Raw genomic sequence first — 8,391 nt, forward strand, 5'->3', positions numbered from 1 at the left:
AGAGTCCTACGGCCGAGTGTAAGACACCATCGGTCGAGGGTCAAAGACCTTCGGCCGAGGGTAGTTCATCAGATCTGTTTTCCCAAACTTTTCAAATCGATCAATCTGTTGTTTTAGGTTCAATTCCTGGTCACAATAGTGTCTAAAGAGGCCGATTAACACAAATACCTCATCAATTTTAACATCTAATGGCCAAAAATCACTCAACTAGCAATTTATACTTCGAATCTAAAATTAACGATTGAAGACGAATGAAAACGAGTTAGATTACCTCGTTAACGGCGCTGGAATCACAAAGAAAAAATGCACACAACAATCGGACAAAAACTCCTTTATCTTTCACTTGAAAATCGAAGGTAAAATCTCACAAATTGCACCAAATGACTAACCCGATCGACTTTGGGTCTTTTTATACCCTGTCAGTGACCATCGGTCAATGGTCTAATCCTTCGGTCCGATGGTCCAGACACTCGGTCGAGTGTCCGAGTCCTTCGGCCGAGGGTAAACACTGTCGGCCGGTGGTCCTGGCTTAGGAAAATTTTAAAAACTTAACACTTTTCATACTTCAAGCTTCATCTTCTTTTCCACATTCACTCCCCCTGGAACTGATCTCCACAGTATAAGCACAAACACGCTTTGTACCGTTAAACTCTAAACAGTTTGTTTTCCAATTTTACGAAAGACTTAGAATTCCTTTCACAGTAAACCTTTCCGAGAACTGAGTTGTTAAGCTTACAATATGAAACAGAAATGCACATGCAACTAACTTATGAATGTAAACATTCTCAGATATTCATGCACATGCAAATACACAAAGCAAATTACAGTAAAAGATCCAGTGTGTCATGATTAGCAATATTATAACAGACATATTCAATAACATTTAACCTTTTAGGTCTGCAATAAATCAACTTCTAACATCATCTTGATTAATCAATAGCATAAACGGGTATATGATGTTATCAGTACAGAAACAGGTAATACAGCTTATCATGAATCACACTATAAGGAGCATAACACATCTTTTTTGTGAGTTTACATATCAAATTAATTAAATCTTTTTGATTTGGGGATTAGAACTGAACTATATTGACATGTTATTCCACAATTCAGTCATTAACTTACTTGATAAAGCATATACAGAACAACTTTCAAATATATCAGTAAACGTTTACCAACTTTCACCCTAGATTTCGATGATCACGTTATATTAATTACATTAACATTTTTCAATGTTAGATTTTGATCACGAAGTCAGTCCTCATTTGAGATCGCACGATGTTTCAGGTAGAACAATTGAGCACAACATGTTGACGCTGTCCTCTTATCACATCGATGTACTTTCAACCTGATTGGACAGAACCATCTCACGATGTTTCTAGCAACCCCGTCAGCCATGAGCTTCTACCATAAACTTACACTTTTCGTTTCAGATAACCTTGCGAATCTTAAATTTATTTCATACTTTGTTAAGGCGCATACCGGCCGCTATAAACCCCATACTTAAACGAAAATAGTATGATGTATGATGTTGGATGGATGGAAGTGATATATATATATATATATATATATATATATATTTGAGTGATGGAACACTAAGATATCCTCCAGAAGATATTCCCTCTATCCAGGTCAATAGGTACAATCTCATACCACAGACAAAAGATGTAAAGTTCACTAAATGAGATGTGAACTGAATGATTTAAGTTTTCTATATCTGATGATCTGATAAATTCTCCCCCTTGGATGTAGATAACTAAATCGTTCAAATAATTCTCTGATTGGAATATCTGTTGTCTCAGACTTAGATAACATAGGAATCGCTGAAGCTTTGTTCAATTCTTGATCCATGATTCTTTTGCAGTTAGGTAGTGCATCATGTTATTTACAACTCAAAATAAATAAACATAAACCAAACATAACTTGCATATTTTTTTTTTAATGTTTCCTTTTCTCCATAAATAAAACAAACAAAATAAATAAATAAATACAACTATACATGATGATGATGCACCACTGTCTTTGACTTTAGAAGTAACTGCACGGAAAACCAATCTTCTGATATTGAAATCTAGAAACTGATGACGTTGCAAAATACAAATCATTCTGTGTCTGTGATACAAGACTGCACTTCTCAACCCGTTTAGAGAAAACACCTCCCTTTGGGTACCCGATATGTATGTTGTTGAATTTCAGTCAAAGTAATAAAGGTAAATAGAAACAAGTATGCATCCTAGACAAAATATGCTCACCTTGGGGACTCACAAAACTATCCTTTGCTACCGAGTATAAATCGTAGTAGGGGAGACCTCAACCGTCTGTTGAGTTTCTGAACAATCATTTCTTAGTACATATTCAGTGATAAGTAGGTGACTACCCTCAACCGCTGTAAATCTTTCCATGATTTCCTCATCATGATATTTATGCTTTGTTAGTGTGATCATCTTTATCTAGAATTAGGCCAATAAAGTCCACTAACACATTATCAGTCATCATGTATTACTTGATTGTCACAACTTACATGTCAGTTCAGTATTGCAATCACTTCCCCATAACATAGAATAAGCAACTCATTTTCAGGCTTTTCAATTTTTATGGTTTTTCTATTTTTCAATTTTTATTTGTTTTTCTGGTTTTTCCGATTTTTATGACTTTTTAATTTTCTCTGTACAAAAGCATAAAACTATTTAAAAACATAAGCAAACATGCAGAAATATCATGAAATACTAACCTATCATACAAAAAACGCTAGAACATGCAAAAGACCTGCAAATTACCATGCAAAGCTACACAAATTATACAAGAAGTTTCAAGTTCTTCACAACTCAATCTCTTGGTTAGGTTCTTCTGTGTTAGGAACCTCAGTTTCAGGAACAACGTCAGTAAGCAATTTAATACCTATTTCCTTTAACAGAAAATCAAAGCGTGGTTTATCAAAAGCTTTTGTGAAGAGATCAGCCCTTTGGGCTGTAGTGTCTAACTGCACTACATCTATCAGCTTTTTCTCATAGCAATCTCTAATGAAATGGTATTTAATCCCTATATGTTTCGTTTTAGAATGATTTACGGGATTTTTAGTGACAGTTATGGCAGCAGTATTATCAACATAAATAGGAGTGTTAGAAATTTGCAAACCGTAGTCACGTAGTTGCTGTTGAATCCAGATAACCTGAGATGTACAGCTGGTCGCGGCAATGTATTCTGCTTCACAAGTGGACTGAGCCACTGCTGTATGCTTCTTACACTGCCAGGTAACTAGTTTGCTTCCCAAAAATTGGCAACCCCCTGATATTGACTTAAAATCTTTCTTGCAACCTCCATAGTCAGAATCACTATACGCTGTGAGATCAAAACCATCCTCACACGGATACCATAAACCTAAGCTCGGTGTATCTTTCAAATACCTCAGAATCTTCTTAACCACCAACATATGATGAACATTAGGATTCGCCTGATAACGGGCACACAGACAAACCGCAAACATGATATCTGGTTGAGAAGCCGTAAGATACATTAGAGAGCCTATGATTGCCCTGTATAATATTTGGTCCACTGAAGCACCCTCACAATCAGGTGATATCCCATGATTCACAGACAACGGAGTCTTAGCTGGTCTTTCTGCTTCCATTTGAAACCTCTTCAGAATATCAGCTACATACTTGGTTTGATGCAAAAAGATGCCTTTATCCGTCTGAGCTACCTGTAGACCTAAGAAAAACTTTATCGTTCCCATTGAACTTATTTTGAACTTATGCTGCATGACCTTCTCAAACTCATCAACCATTCCCTGATCTGTCGACCCGAAGATAATATCATCAACATAAACCTGCACAAACATAAGATGTTGTCCCTTCTTCTTGATGAAAAGTGTTTGATCAATGACACCTCTCCTAAAACCGTTTTCAAGCATATAGTTAGACAACGTTGCATACCATGCTCTCGGAGCTTGGTGAAGACCATAAAGTGCCTTTTCAAGTCGATAAACCTTTTCTGGGAAATGTGGGTCTTCGAAACCGAGTGGTTGTTCAACAAACACTCTTTCATTGATCTCTCCGTACAAAAATGCACTTTTAACATCCATCTGAAAAACTTTAAATCCCATGAAAGATGCAAAGGCCAAGAAAATCCTAATAGCCTCCAGTCTCGCTACCGGAGCAAATACCTCATCATAGTCAATTTCAGGGATCTGTTGATATCCCTTCACCACCAATCTAGCTTTGTTTCTGATAACAATACCCTGTTCATCCTTCTTATTTTTCAAAACCCATCGAAGACCATAGGGCACACAACCATGTGGTGGATTGACTAGCTTCCAAACCTTTAAATGTTTAAATTGTAACAGCTCCTCTTGCATTGCACTAACCCACTCATCATACTTCAATGCCTCATAAGCATCTTTAGGTTCGATTTGACACACATAACATGAGTGAGCATGCACAAATATTCTTCCTGTCTTATTCAACGATGAATAAAAAGCTGTTACCACATTCGCACTCTCTGTCTGAACATCTTCTACTACTGTTGAACTTACACTTGTCACGGGAACCTCTGATGTAGTCGAAAATCCAGATGTAGAAGCTTCATTAGAATTCGCTCGAGGAATACTAATGTGAGGAATGCCTCTTGAATCCACATAATAATCATCAAGACGTTTAGGTGGCAGAATAACACGATTGGATCTACGTACACCTCCTGCTTCAGTTGGTGGTTCAGTCACTGTTACAGTTGGAGGTTGAATATATAGAAGATTAAGATGTTCCTCTGTCAGTTGCGTTCGACTAACTTCCTCTTCATCTTCAAGCTCACTATCTTCATCTGTATATACTACCCCATCCTCATTTGAATCAAAATCACCTCTAACACTCTGCGGGCTTGGTTGCAAGCTAGAAACCGGATTCTGAACCTGTGCTGGAATAGTGATAACATTCTCAGAAGAGTTTTGAGAATTAAACAATATCTGACTCAGGACTTCTTCATCTGTAGCATCTGGTGGAAGATTGAAGGAATCAAATAACTTATCATATTCAAACTGCCATGCGAACCCTTTACTAACACGAGGTAGAGCATTGCTTTGAATATCAACCTCATAACGTTCTTCCACACACTTTGACTCAGTATTATACACTCGTTTATTTGGATTCCCATATCCCAAGAAGATACCAGAGATAACCTTTGAATTAAATTTCCCTCCAGCGTCTCGTACTAGAATAGTACAAGGAGCACCAAAAGGTTCAAAATGTTTAATATTAGGCTTTCTCTTATGTAATAGTTCATAACACGTTTTACCATGTCTCTTTACCACCAGAACTCTGTTCATCACATAGCATGCTGTACTCACTGCTTCACCCCAGAAAACAATTGGAAGAGATGAATCAGCTAGCATTGTTCTTGCGGTTTCAATTAGAGTCCTATTCTTCCTTTCAGCAACACCATTTGACTGCGGTGTATAAGAAGGACTGAACTGTTGTTGTATCCCCTTCTCATTACAAAACAGCAGCATCTGATTGTTCTTGAATTCCGTACCATTATCAGTATGAATCTTTCTAACCTTCAACTTATACAAACTTTCGAGTTTCAGAATCAAAACTTTAATATGATCGAAAGTATATGACTTATGTTTCAACATCACAACCCACGAGAAACGAGAATATTCATCTGTAACTACCAAGCAATAAGACTCTCCGGTGAGAGTTTTACAGTTAACTGGACCAAAGAGATCCATGTGCAACAACTCCAAAGGAATATTAACTGAATGATGTTTCTTGGCAGTATGTGACTTTTTAGTCTGTTTCCCTTGCTTACACGGAAGACAACCTTCAGGAATATGAAAACTCGTAACATTCACACCATCAACTAATTCATTGTGGACTAGATTATTCATCTTCCTTAGACTCAGATGACCCATACGCTTGTGCTAGATAATCGACTCCTGTTCAGTAGCCTTAGAAATGAAGGCCTGATGGCCTGTAGCTGCCTTAACATGAGCCTTACGCATATCAAGGATATAGAGATCCTTGCACCTTGGAGCAGTCATCAAAATCATGTCTTACGGAATAACAAAATCTTTCCTCAAAATATAACAAAACTTATCATCAAAAGCCACAGTATACTTTTTGTCAGCAACTTGTGAAACTGAAAGCAAACTGCTCCCCGGCAGCGGCGCCAAAAAGTTGAGCTCTTAAACGTTCGTGAAATTCTAATGAAAGACTTTATTTCTCGAGCTCTTAAACGTTCGTGAAATTCTAATGAAAGACTCTACTTCTTGAGCTCTTAAACGTTCGTGAAAAAGTTAGAATCTAATGAAAGTGATTCTAAATCCTCAGCGAGAGACTCTACTTCTTGAGCTCTTAAACGTTCGTGAAATTCTCTTTCGGGTTCAGGATATGGAGGAGTTGATTCAGTGTTTGAGGAACGTAAATTCATGCATTAATTTCTATTATGAATTCATAACACCAAAAGCTTTTCTAGTTTTGAATTCCTATAAAAGGATCGAATAACCTAAAGTCTATTAAAATCTTTTAAACAAAACCGCTCCCCGGCAGCGGCGCCAAAAAGTTGATGCGTTGAAACAGTACCTTTATTTATGAACGGATTTGAATTGTTTTGTTACACGAATTGATTTATTGTATATATGGTGTTTTAATGAATTCAGGTTGATTTCACACATATAGGCAGCTAGTCATATTCGTATAGTTTAGTTTTATAGGTAAATCCGGTTCGTTCCACAGGGAGACAGTGTTTAAATTATTTTTAATAGTCTTTGAAGTTAAACTTATTTAAAGGGGGTTTTGGATTAGGAATTTATAATACTACATAATCATAATAAAATATAACTTAATCTTAACTTAATTATATTACTTATTAATTTATACGAATACATTATTTATAATTATTAACTTAAAAGTGAATTAATTGAAATTATACTAATTATGATCTAAATAAGTTTATTACTAAATGATAATTAATAAAATAACAACTTTTAATAAAACTAATTGATTAGAATTTTGTTTTGAGCAATAAATTATAATACAAATTTATTTAAATTAACTGAATAATAAAAATGATTTATAGGAAATTATAATAATTAAACTAATTATAAATTAATTACTTTAGGATAATAATAAAAGATTTAATTTAAAACTTAGAATTCAAATAAAATTCGTAACAGTGGTATTTTTATACCTACGCATTTCGCGTAGATTTATACGCGTTCCGCATATAATTTTGAAGGTACGCGTTTCGTGTGATGATCTACACGATCCGCGTATGTTATAAATGATATGACAAATCAGCACTGTTTAAACTAAAATATAATGATGTATAATTTTATATTTTAGTTGTATAATAATACGTAAATGAATAAAAATAATTATTTGCAATATATAAATGGGAGTGTTTACTTAAATGTGTCACCTCTAGATCCATGGATTGTTTTGAGTTTAAGACCTATTAAAATGTTTTTGTTTAAAACTTTATATTTTTCTTTCGAATAAATATAAAGTTATGACTAACTAAATTCAATCTAATTTTCATCGGATCTTATTTTAGATAGTTACTATTCCCCAAGTATTTAAATTGAGACCCAACCCAGTTTTGACTTTCGCCAAAACCCAAATCATAACTGTTTCCCTTTTTACAATTTCACTATTATATGACTAGTGATATTACCCAAACCACCGAACTTTATTTCTAATTTAGTGTTAGTAAATTATTCATAAGTTCATCTAGATCACCTTTAATGTTGAAGCTTAATTTATATAAATAAAAATAACTTTCGTTATTTTAATCTAACAAATTAAGTGACAGGGGTTAAATATCCAAATACATAATAATGGTTCTTTTAATTAGGCTCAATGTTAAAAATACTAAAGTTACATTTTAATTTTTACAAATGATAACAATCCATTTCACTAGGGCTCTACATCTAAGCAAACACTAGGGAAATTAGTTACTCATTATACTAGGGTAAACATGAAAATATAAATATACAAACATAATAATAACGATAAAAATTGATAACGATAATTTTAATAGGATATACTTACAAAAATCTTCACGTTCATTTACTTTAAATGGTAGAAAATTACAATAACAACACCCCTTTGCAATCTTACAATAATACCCTTAATCACGAACAATACACCCTTAAATCTGAAACTATCCTAAAAATTGAACCTTGGAACTAAAATTAATGCGGAGTACTTGAAAGAAAAATATGGATTTGTGTATGTTTTATGGAATTTTTTTTTTTGCAAAACTGTCCCTTCCTGACTACTGTATGTATCTGTATATATTTGAAGAGTAGTAGGTAATCTTGACTGTATATTCTCCTTTAAACTCTGTAAAGTGTAAAGTTATTAATATTAAATTCAAAAGCAGCCGTCCCATTTG

This window comes from Rutidosis leptorrhynchoides, chromosome 7 (assembly GCF_046630445.1).
Source record: "Rutidosis leptorrhynchoides isolate AG116_Rl617_1_P2 chromosome 7, CSIRO_AGI_Rlap_v1, whole genome shotgun sequence".
Classification (NCBI taxonomy): Eukaryota; Viridiplantae; Streptophyta; class Magnoliopsida; order Asterales; family Asteraceae; genus Rutidosis; species Rutidosis leptorrhynchoides.